Below are 11,409 nucleotides of genomic sequence, written 5' to 3'. Positions count from 1 at the left end.
TTTTTTCCCCACTGTATATTTTTCTCACCCATCTACACAATACCCCATAATGACAAAGTGAAAAAAAAATATGTGCACACCCCTGAGTAAATAGATGTTAGAATCACCTTTGACAGCAAATACAGCTGTAAGTCTTCCCGGGTAAGTCTCTAAGAGCTTTACACACCTGGATTGCACAATATTTGCACATTATTCTTTAAACAAATCCTTCAAGCTCTGTCAAATTGGTTGTTGATCATTCCTAGACAGCCATTTTCAAGTCCATAGTTTTTCATGCCGATTTTAAGTCAGAACTGTAATTAGGCAACTCAGGAACATTCAATGTCGTCTTGGTAAGCAATTCCAGTGTATATTTGGCCTTGTGTTTTAGGTTATTGTCCTGCTGAATTTGTCTCCCAGTGTCTGTTGGAAAGCAGACTGAACCAGGTTTTCCTCTAGGATTTTGCCTTTGCCTAGCTTTATTCCGTTAATTTTTATCCTAAAAAACTCCCTAGTCCTTGCGGATGACAGGCATACCCATAACATGATGCAGCCACCACCATGCTTGAAATTATGAAGAGTGGTACTCAGTGATGTGTTGCATTTGCCCCAAACATAGCGCTTTGTATTCAGGACATAAAGTTAATTTCTTTCTCACATTTTTTGCAGTATTACTTTAGTGCCTTGTTGCAAACAGGATGCATGTTTTGACATATTTTTACTGTACAGGCTTCCTTCTTTTCAATCTTGTCAATTAGGTTAGTATTGTAGTATAACTACGATGTTGTTGATCCATCCTCAGTTTTCTCGTATCACAGCCATTAAACTATGTAACTGTTTTAAAGTCACCATTGGCCTCATGGTGAAATCCCTGAGCGGTTTGCTTCCTCTCCGGCAACTAAGTTAGGAAGGACACCTGTGTCTTTGTAGTGACTGGGTGTATTGATACACCATCCAAAGTGTAATTCATAACTTCACCATGCTCAAAGGGATATTCAATGTCTGCTTCTTTTTTTTTTTACCCCTAGGTGCCCTTCTTTACTTTGGCATTGGAAAACCTCCCTGGTCTTTGTGGTTGAATCTGTGGTTGAAATTCACTGCTCGACTGAGGGACCTTACATGTTAACCACTATTATTGCACACAGAGTGAATCCATGCAACTTATTATGTGACTTGTTAATAAGCAAATGTTTACTCCTGAACTGATTTAGGCTTGCCATAACAAAGGGGTTGAATACTTATTGACTCAATACATTTCAGCTTTTCATTTTTAATTAATTTGTAAAAATATCTAAAAACCTAATTCCATTTTGACATTATGGGGTATTGTGTGTAGGCCAGTGACACAAAATCTCAATTTAATAAATGCTTTATTCAGGCTATAACACAACAAAATGTGGAAAAAGTCAAGGGGTGTGAATACTTTCTGAAGGCACTGTATGTATGAATAAGAACATGCATTTAGAATGATGAATTGTCCCCCATACTACCCATTGCCATCACTAGGGTAAGTATGGTTATAGAAAATAATTTACATTCTATAATTTTTCAGTTTCACCCCTTTGTAGACTAGTTTACTGGTGTCACTGTGTGACTTCATTTTGATTACAAATGCCCTTTGAAAATGTGAAAACATGAGACCCTCCCCTCCCACAAATATGTTAATCAGAGATGTATGCAGTGTTGCAATAAGGTCACGGTCTACCAACACGATTCTGGCTCAGTCTATCTGAACATGTCTATTGCAACACGGTGAGCTCCACATCGATGTGCAGACATAGCATGTTGAAATCCCCCCTTGCTCTCCTTATCATCATCAATTTAAGTCTTAAAAGGCAAGACGTGTTGGTAGATCAAATTGGACCTGGTAATGTCAATGTGTTGTCCCGTGTCTTTGTCTATATCCCTGACAGTCTTTGATCTTGAGTTAAGCGAGGAGGGGAGAGGAGACAGTGCTTGAGTGCTGTAGTTGGTATTCTTACATGTGATACTGCATGCCATGTCGCTCCCGCAGTCAGTGAGAGCAAATGGACTGTCGAGATTCGCCTATCTACACAAGGTACAAAGTTGTGTGGTACATATATTTTTTAATTTATTGAAGCAGACTATGCTGAACTGTGCACTGACTTGAACTCTCCTCCTATTTTGGAGACTCTTTTTGTCCAACACCTACATTTTACTTTTCTGTCTCGACTGTGTTTTACCTGGTCCACATAAACTTGATTCTTGCAATGAAAATGACAAAGAATAAATTAATTTGTAGAAATAACTCAGGGACCCCGGTTTCTTTTTTATTTATTTACATGTTTTATTTTAAGGGAAGACATGCTACAATAACACTGGTTGAATGGAAATATAACAAACAAACAAACAAAAAGTATTACAAAAGAGTAAATACCTATCATTTCCAAGTGGTCACATTTACAAAGCGGTCAGATTAAAACTTTAAGAGTGGGGGAAAATTAGGCTGATGTTAGAGACCTTGCAGTGTGTTAATGGTCCAAGACATTATGCTATTTACCTAAAACCTATTCACTATTTAACGTCATACTTCATTTTATTCTTAACGCCCAGAAAGTCTTACAAATGACCAAATTCTCCCCTGATTTCCCTTTTTTTCTAATAAACAATTATAAAAATGACAGTGCAGTTAGTAAGAAACACCTGTAGGGTGTAAGCCCTTCATATTCACTACAACCTCCCTCTCCCTCCTCTAGCCACTCAGGTCCCAACCAGGCCTCTCATCAGAACACTTCTCAGTGATAAAGGTCAACATTTTTGGCACATTCTTAAACTATCAAAGGAAATGCATAACATAATACTTCTTCCACAAAATGTTTCCACATTTTCATCAAGAACCGGATGGACTTTTGTATTCAATGCTGGTAAACAAGAACAGCGAAATCTGCCTCAAAAGTAAACTTAAACGACCTATTTTGTTTTAGAGTGAATTTGCTGTGAGTAGTTTCACCTCACAGAGCCAATCAGGTTGTTGGTGGTGTTTGTCTTTGGTGGAGAGGAGAGACCGGGAGAGAGCTGGGCCGAGGTGGAGGCAAAGTGCACACGGACCTTTGTGGACAGTACCATGGTAGATATCAGGGCACCTCATCTGTCCCAAACTATTAACAGACGCATACACACGAAAAGGGACACGACTGGATTACAGTGTTCTCAGAAACAGCAGAAATTTAACAAATCTATCATAATCATAATAATAATGACAATGTTTGAATGTAAAATCAAAAGCTAGGTAATCCCGGGCACTGGCACTAGTGGTAGCTGGGGACTGAAAGACACGTCCACAACTATGGACATTTCCACCTGCCCACATCTGTGGCCTGTTCCAGCACAAGCATGCTGTTCATCATAACGAAAGAGCTTGAATTTGATCGAAAAGGACAGCACCCCCTATAAGTCACAGCAAAGAAAACCTGGACAGTTGTAGCACACAGGCACACACAACCAGGAGCACATTCAAATGTAAAGAGGACACCGAACCATTTGGACTGTATGATGGTGTGGTGGTGTCTGCTCAAATGACTTTTTTTTAAGATGAGTTCTGCACATTGATCAAGAATAAGTCTATGTAGTTCTTTCTTCATTTGTGTTATTAAAAAATGACTTCATAGCATATTCTAAAAACCATTCCAATGTCATGCATTCCTGAATACCATATGTGCATAAATGTTTTTCATATTTGATTTTGATCTTCTTTTACACAAGGGCCCTTTGCTTTCTGTGAACCGCCAACATATTGGTTATTAAGATTAGTCAAATTCATTTCTTTAACGAAATCATAAGGATGATCCTCAACCCAATCAATCAATTTCAGCTACATCGGCTGTCATTAACCAGCTATCAGCTTGTATGCCTTCATTTCAGTGCAACAACAGATGCTATAAAAACAGAAAATGTGACATTACATTTTCAATACAGGAATGCAAGCAATATTTCCAATGCGTATTTATCGACAGTAAGAAAAAAAGTTGAAAGAGTTTATGTTTCCCTTAAAAATCTGAACACGAGTCATTCACATTTACAAGACACATCAATACTACACCTACGTGGCTCTTCAAATAATGCAGGTCAGGCTGGGGTAATGTCTGTGTTCACTATCTATCTGTGCAATGATATGAAAATCAATACATGTTGGTAAAACAAAACCAGCTCATAACATGCACTCTCACACTCGCGGTAGTAACATGATACAATACTTCCCTTTTAGTATTTTAGCATACACTCCTGGAGTAAGAGGGGATAGGAACTAAAAAAGCCACTACGCTTTTAAGAGGAACGCTCTTTAAAAAGACAGATCCAGGTCTCTATACTAGAAAGGACCTTTGACATGGTTACTGTATGAATGCTTTAGTCCTCTAATGTGTGCACATTATCTAGTTTGTATAGGTGTAGACTAGACGCCTAAGCATCAGTAGCTCAACCTTGTCTTGCGAGTGTTGGTCAGAGCTGACACGACTTCTAAACGCCCTGGTAGGCTACACGAGAGGACATTCCCAAAACTCACACCTTTTCTTTCTTCAAACATAATGTTAATATAAGACAAAGGTCACCTGAAATAACATTCGCAGTGATATACTTTTTTTTTTTAAACAAATAAAACACGTTGAAATTAAAAAACGAAATAAAAATGATCAATTGTTTTTTCATCCTTTTCGCGAGACCCCTTGAGTCACTTAGACCTAAATCTGAAACAATCTAGGTCGCGTTGCTTGCATTCAGAGTTAAGTGCCAGAAGGTGGAGCTAGAGAGGCCATTATAGATGCTTCTCCTTAGTGATCCCGTTCTGCACGTGCTTCCTGTGAGAAGAAAGGAGGGAGGAAGAAAATGGACCAATTGTCAGCTAGTGGAAAGGTGATCAGATATGCATACACACAGTAAAACCAAAAGGATATCACTGGTGTTCAAAGGCGCCAGATAAGGGCTGGGTCAGGCCGTACTGCATAATCACACCTCAATAAGTGCAGCGCGTTGATCCTGTCTATCTGTATGTTACACAAGACAAGGCCACGTGCTGCAGCTCTGAGGTCATACTGGATGGTCTGACAGAGCACAGGTTACTGGGGTTACAAGAGGGGACTGGGAACAGATCCAGGTGTGTCACGCTATAGCAGAGGCACTTACTCAAGGGGAGAGCTCTTTGGAGCATGGTGTGATATAAGATTTAACATGGGTGTGGTGGATGGCAATCTTCACAACCCGATAACAATATAATGATGGCACCACCTCAGCCTCCAATCAGCTTAAAGGAATACTAAATAGAATTCCAAGAAGAAGAAAGAGGACAGCTACCCCCAAGGATGTCCCAGAACAACAATATGAATCTTTGCATGGGGCTGACGCTTTTTTCGACTGTAGTCTGCCATATTCATCACACCTACTGTATCTGGTTATTTCAGATCTGCATGAACTGAAGGGCGTAGGGGTTGTTTGGAAAGGGTTTGTTTTAGGCATGAGGTTTACAGTGTGATGAATGGTTGTCTACACTCTGTCCCCATAGGAGAACCCTTTGTACAGTAGAGAAAAAAAGAAGGGTTCTACCAGGAACCAAAACGGGTTCTCCTATGGGGACAGACTTTTTCTAAGTGTACAGGTCGAGCTAGTCCAACAACAACCCCTACTTCCTTCCCCTAGCCTAGCCTCTAGCCCTTGTATGTCACTGAATCCAGATATGAAGGGGCCGGGGCGAGGGGAAGAGTGTCAAGGTTGTTTTTGGACCGGGCTGTAGTATAAAGTGGGATTAAGCAGTGGATGTGAGGGCTGGCTCAGCAGAGGATTTTTGGCTTGGTGTGGTTTGCTGGTGTGGTTTGCTTTGGTAAATCAGTAGGGATTAGGCATTGTGGTTTGGGACGGCTATGGACACACATGGTGTTCAATGAATTGTGAGCTGAGATACCCCAGCATGAGTAATTGAATTTACAGAGTCATCTGAGGCCAAGGGGTCATAATCTCTTAAGGTTTGCCTGACAAAAACTTTCTCTCTGGATGTTTTGAAATGATGGTCTCCCAGAGATTTCTGTATAGTGTATGGTTGTGACATTACTTCAGTACAGTAAAACATTCACGGTAATGTATACTATAATACATATAATTTGGTGATTCATATCCACTGGTTAAATGCAACGTGGTAAAGTAGTGTGTGTGTGACTGTGTTTCCTCACCCTTCAGCAGAGTTGTTGAGATGTCCTGCATCTTCACCCTGCGGCTGCTGCTGGGCCTTGAGCAGGGCTGCGGCCCTCTGAGCTGCCTCCTCGCCCTCGTACTCCCTCAGGTCTTTCACACCCTTCATCTGCCCCGTCAGGACCTTCGCTACAAACGCCACTATAAACTGTAGGCAGAGAGGGGGGGGGGTCAGGGGTTAAAGAGGGGAGAGAGGTCTGATGTCACATAGTCAGTGCAGTTTCTTTTTAATGCTTGTATCAACCCCTGACAGAGGAGGCTAATAGGAACAAAGAAGACCAGGCAACGGTCATAGAACTGTCATGCAATGTTATTAACTTCTTAGGAACATAAATCTGTGAGCGAATACCCTCTCTGACTTAGATTAGTCTTGTTTTACCAAGCATCTGACAAATGAGCTACGGTACAGTATGTGTGCACGCCACTGTGAGATTTGTGACCTGCTGCTGCAGATGGATGTCCAATACTCACCAAAAACCAGTAGATATTCATGCAGAGGAGTGTTAAGAGGAGGAAGTTGAAGAAGAAATAGAAGGGTATGTTTGAGACGGACTGGAGGCTGGACACACAGGTGGCGTACAGGACCTTCAGAGGGAACCAGTAGAGACGGAACCAAAACCTGCACAGAGGAGGGACACAGAGGAGCTGTATTACTCAGATGCTTTAAGGGACAAAGACTAGCACTGTCCAGGGCTTCAAACACCCTTGTGATCTCTCAGGACAGGTGTGTGTGTGTGTGTGTGTGTGTGTGTGTGTGTGTGTGTGTGTGTGTGTGTGTGTGTGTATGGGAGTGCGTGCGTGCCCTTCCCACATGAAAAAATACTATATAATATTCACTGTAGTGTTTTTGCGGACTGTTTTTACTGTAGTATACTGTAGTATTTAAAGTTAACTTTATAGTGAAAATACTGTAGTAAAATAAATCTGTAGTACAGTGAGGGAAAAAAGTATTTCATCCCCTGCTGATTTTGTACGTTTGCCCACTGACAAAGACATGATCAGTCTATAATTTTAATGGTAGGTTTATTTGAACAGTGAGAGACAGAATAGCAACAACAAAATCCAGAAAAATGCATGTCAAAAATGTTATCAATTGATTTGCATTTTAATGAGGGAAATAAGTATTTGACCCCTCTGCAAAACATGACTTAGTACTTGGTGGCAAAACCCTTGTTGGCAATCACAGAGGTCAGACGTTTCTTGTAGTTGGCCACCAGGTTTGCACACATCTCAGGAGGGATTTTGTCCCACTCCTCTTTGCAGATCTTCTCCAAGTCATTAAGGTTTCGAGGCTGACGTTTGGCAACTCGAACCTTCAGCTCCCTCCACAGATTTTCAATGGGATTAAGGTCTGGAGACTGGCTAGGCCACTCCAGGACCTTAATGTGCTTCTTCTTGAGCCACTCCTTTGTTGCCTTGGCCGTGTGTTTTGGGTCATTGTCATGCTGGAATACCCATCCACAACCCATTTTCAATGCCCTGGCTGAGGGAAGGAGGTTCTCACCCAAGATTTGACGGTACATGGCCCCGTCCATCGTCCCTTTGATGCGGTGAAGTTGTCCAGTCCCCTTAGCAGAAAAACACCCCCAAAGCATAATGTTTCCACCTCCATGTTTGACGGTGGGGATGGTGTTCTTGGGGTCATAGGCAGCATTCCTCCTCCTCCAAACATGGCGAGTTGAGTTGATGCCAAAGAGCTCGATTTTGGTCTCATCTGACCACAACACTTTCACCCAGTTCTCCTCTGAATCATTCAGATGTTCATTGGCAAACTTCAGACGGGCCTGTATATGTGCTTTCTTGAGCAGGGGGACCTTGCGGGCGCTGCAGGATTTCAGTCCTTCACGGCGTAGTGTGTTACCAATTGTTTTCTTGGTGACTATGGTCCCAGCTGCCTTGAGATAATTGACAAGATCCTCCCGTGTAGTTCTGGGCTGATTCCTCACCGTTCTCATGATTATTGCAACTCCACGAGGTGAGATCTTGCATGGAGCCCCAGGCCGAGGGAGATTGACAGTTATTTTGTGTTTCTTAATCGCACCAACTGTTGTCACCTTCTCACCAAGCTGCTTGGCGATGGTCTTGTAGCCCATTCCAGCCTTGTGTAGGTCTACAATCTTGTCCCTGACATCCTTGGAGAGCTCTTTGGTTTTGGCCATGGTGGAGAGTTTGGAATCTGATTGATTGATTGCTTCTGTGGACAGGTGTCTTTTATACAGGTAACAAGAGTGTGTTCCTAATCTCAGCTCGTTACCTGTATAAAAGACACCTGGGAGCCAGAAATCTTTCTGATTGAGAGGGGGTCAAATACTTATTTCCCTCATTAAAATGCAAATCAATTTATAAAATTTTTTACATGCGTTTTTCTGGATTTTGTTGTTGTTATTCTGTCTCTCACTGTTCAAATAAACCTACCATTAAAATTATAGACTGATAATTTCTTTGTCAGTGGGCAAACGTACAAAATCAGCAGGGGATCAAATACTTTTTTCCCTCACTGTATATACTATAGTAATTAATGTAGTGTTTTTGCAGATTGTAGTATACTATAGTATTTACTGTAGTGTTTTTGCAGACATTACTGTACTATTTACTGTAGTGTTTTTGCAGACTGTACTATACTGCAATATTTACTGTAGTATTTACTGGAGTGTTTTTGCAGACTGTAATATACTGTAGTATATACTGTAGTGTTTTTGAGGACTGTACTATACTGTAATATTTACTGTAGTATCTTTGCAGACATTACTGTAGTATTTACTATTCTGTTTTTGTTGTATTATCTTTGACATAGAAGTGGAGGCTTTCTCCTTCAGGAAACCTACTAGAGAAATACTAAAAGAGCACATTTTCCATAACCTGTAGGACTGGGGGTTCTGAACAGATAGTTCAGCGCTTCTGCTCTTTTCAATAACCTGTAGGGAATGCAATATGGTCTATACTTGGCATGTAGGTTTCTCAATAATGGATGGCACAAATTGCAATATGGGGGAGGGGAATGGGCAGGTTATATGCAAATTAAATACTGTAGTATTTACTATAGTTAAAAAAGGATGTGTTTTTGCGGACTGTAGTGTTTTGGAGGACATTACTGTAGTATTTATTACAGTGTTTTTTTGTGGATAATACTGTAGTATTTACTACAGTATACTACAAGTACCGTATTTTCCGCACTATAAGGCGCACTTAAAAGCCTTTAATTTTCTCAAAAAACGACAGTGCGCCTTATAATTCGGAGCGCCTTATATATGGATCAATTGGTTAATTGGTTGATCCATACTGGTTGTACACGGCGCTCAAGGTGCTCTGTCAAAATGTTTCAGTATGAAAAACCAATAAAAACAATTTAATAATAATGAAATGTTTCAGTACGACTGGTAAACTACAAAGCCGCACCACTTGCAGCATTACGGTAGCCAGTACACACCGGTATTGTGCTTACTCACAGTCCCACACCACTTGTGTGTGTATAAAGACCCCAAAATGGCACCTTTCAAGAGACACGCTTACGACGCAGAGTTCAAGCTCAAGGCTGTCGGTCATGCAGTAGAATATGGCAATAGAGCAGCAGCGAGAGAATTCAACATTAATGAATCAATGGTACGGAAGTGGAGGAAGCAAGAAGATGACCTGCGCCAAGTAAAGAAGACTAAACAGAGTTTCCGCGGGAACAAAGCGAGAGGGCCACAGTTAGAGGACAAACTCGAACAGTGGGTTGTTGAACAGAGAGCAGCAAGTAGAAGCGTCTCTACAGTCACTATTCGAATGAAGGCAACAGCGCTAGCACGGGACATGACAATCGATGAATTTCGAGGCGGTCCTTCTTGGTGCTTTCGTTTTATGAAAAGACGTAATCTCTCCATCCGCACACGAACTACCGTCTCGCAGCAACTGCCAAAAGATTACCAAGAAAAGCTGGTCACTTTCCGCGCATACTGCAAAAAGAAGATCACTGAAAAGAAGATCCGGCCAGAGCACATCACCAACATGGACGAGGTTCCACTCACCTTTGATATTCCCGTGAACCGCACTGTGGAGAAAACGGGGACCAGTACGGTGTCTGTACGTACCACAGGGAATGAGAAGTCATCCTTCACTGTAGTTCTCGCCTGCCAGGCTAATGGCCAGAAACTTCCACCCATGATTATTTTCAAGAGGAAGACCTTGCCAAAAGAGAACTTTCCAGCCGGCGTCGTCATCAAAGCTAGCCCGAAGGGATGGATGGATGAGGAAAAGATGAGTGAGTGGCTGAGAGAAATTTACGTCAAGAGACCGGGTGGCTTTTTCCACACAGCTCCGTCCCTATTGATCTACGACTCAATGCGCGCCCATATCACCGATGCTGTCAAAAAACAAGTGAAGCAAACTAATTCGGAGCTTGCCGTCATTCCGGGTGGATTAACTAAAGAACTCCAGCCGCTAGATATTGGTGTCAACAGGGCGTTCAAAGCTAGACTGCGAGCTGCGTGGGAGCAGTGGATGACAGAAGGCGAACACACGTTCACCAAGACGGGGAGACAGCGCCGGGCGACTTACGCCACTATCTGCCAATGGATCGTGGATGCCTGGGCTGATATATCGGTCTCAACTGTGGTCAAAGCTTTCACGAAGGCAGGAATAATCTCTGAACTGCCAGGCAACAGCAGCGACACTGACTCGGATAATGACGAGAGGGAGCCGGGCAGGTTGGATGCCGTAGTCGCCCAACTGTTCAATTCGGACACTGAAGAAGAAGAATTCGAGGGGTTCGTGGATGGGGAATGAACTGAAAAAGTGAGCTTTACGTGTTATATGTAACTGAACAATGTTGAGTTATGCACTAACGTTTGATTTAGTGGTATCAGACTGTTTCTTTTACTACGTGTTTACTGAATCAGGGAAAGGTTCCCCTCCACGTTTGGGAGAAGAGTGAGCAAGGCTGGGAGATATTGTTAATATGCACATTAACGTTTGAACAACATTACCATGGGAGTGAACGGAGTTGTCAGAACGCTTAATAAAGTTTGACTTTATCTGACTGTTTTGTTGACATTCCTTTTAGCACAGCTCCATCTAGTGGATGCATAACGCAACCCCAGTCAATTCGTTTGACTACAGTATCTTCTATTCTATGCGCCTTATAATCCGGTGCGCCCTATATATGAAAACAGTTCTAAAATAGGCCATTCATTGAAGGTGCGCCTTATAATCCGGTGCGCCTTATAGTGCGGAAAATACGGTACTACACATTATCCA

This window comes from Coregonus lavaretus (genome assembly GCF_964263955.1).
Source record: "Coregonus lavaretus genome assembly, contig: HAP1_SCAFFOLD_4146, whole genome shotgun sequence".
NCBI lineage: Eukaryota > Metazoa > Chordata > Actinopteri > Salmoniformes > Salmonidae > Coregonus > Coregonus lavaretus.
Note: the sequence above shows the minus strand (reverse complement) of the source record.